A 1400-nucleotide genomic window follows, 5' to 3' on the forward strand; every position below is an offset into this window, starting at 1 on the left:
GTTCCAATGTGAAAATAAACAAATGCAGTTTTTACAAGACAACAAGCTCGAATGCAAAATTATCTGTTTATTTTGATGCGCGAGTGTAATTTTGATGAATATTTCCTGTGTATACAAAGATAATGTGGATTCATTTTATTTCTATTATATTTTATTACCCTTTAAATTTTATTACTTCTGTTCATTAAATTTAATTTGAATATCTTAGGTATGTCAAGAAGACATTTGATGTCTAATTCATCATGAAAAGACACTTGTCAAATATTTTTCGCCCGACTCCGAAGTAAATTATCTGTTCATTTTGATGCACGAGTGTAATTTTGATGAATATTTCCTGAGTAAACAAAGTAAATGTGGATTCATTTTATTTCTATTATATTTTATTACACTTTTAATTTTATTACTTATGTTTATTAAATATAATTTGAATATCTTAGGTATGTCAAGAAGACATTTGATGTCTAATTCATCATGAAAAGACACCTGTCAAATATTTTTCGTAAACAATACAATTATGGATGAGTGATAATTGCACACTGTGCAATTACCGGTGTAATTTTTCGATAATTGCCCACTTCAAACGGACAGATTATCAGTATACGAGGGAAATATTCAATATAAGTTCAGCCAGTGTATAGTCATATTATGGACCATAGTGTACCACAAAGCCATATTGCTTAGGCAGCATAATTTTTTGTTTATCGCGAGAGCAACCTTTTTAGTTAGTCGTCGTCAAATCGCTGTTGATACAGAAACGTTCTCGTGTTCGGAAATCTACTTTTGTACTGTGCTGTTCTTTATCATTTATCATTATACTTTTATTCATACATTAAGAGTGTGTCCACTTTATTTCACCAACAAAAACATCCAAAATTGGATACTTAATTGGTTCACTTAATCTGTCTGGTCCAAAAGTGGATGGTTTTTCGAAAGTCCCAGCAGAATGGGTTTGCTATTTAGTTATCCATTTTATGCCTGGGAAAGTTAAAAAAACACACAAAATATTCAGATAGAGACGAAAATTTTAACTCGATATAAAGATTGAACCTTGCCATTACGTGCAAACCAATATCATTTAAATGTCCGGAAAAATTCATTCAAAATTGAATGAATTTCAAAATCTGATGATGGCGCTGTTGTCTCGCCGAAACGCAACTAGCGAAAGTAAAACTACCTGCACCAAAAATAAAACGGAAATTTGTACATTTCCTTATTCGGACTTAAATTAAGTTTAATTAACACATAATTTTTTCCTTTTTCGCGTTTGAATTGCTATGGTTTGTTCTGAAGAATAGGTATAAGAAGAAAAAAATGGTGTGCGTCACGGGACGCTCGACAGAAGTGATAACTTCATAAATTAATAGAAACCATAAAATATTGAACTTGTTTAACGCATGATG

At 31.1% G+C, this 1400-nt stretch overlaps 1 protein-coding gene across 1 annotated transcript in view; it reads right to left on the bottom strand.

Moving 5' to 3' along the window:
- LOC109538122 (paired box protein Pax-6) overlaps nucleotides 1–1400 on the bottom strand; it is a gene marked incomplete in the record, with an annotated part of 85936 nt that overhangs the window by 23652 nt on the left and 60884 nt on the right.

This window comes from Dendroctonus ponderosae, unplaced genomic scaffold (assembly GCF_020466585.1).
Source record: "Dendroctonus ponderosae isolate FM_Combo_2020 unplaced genomic scaffold, Dpon_F_20191213v2 Dpon_F_20191213_1, whole genome shotgun sequence".
In the NCBI taxonomy this organism is placed as follows: Eukaryota; Metazoa; Arthropoda; class Insecta; order Coleoptera; family Curculionidae; genus Dendroctonus; species Dendroctonus ponderosae.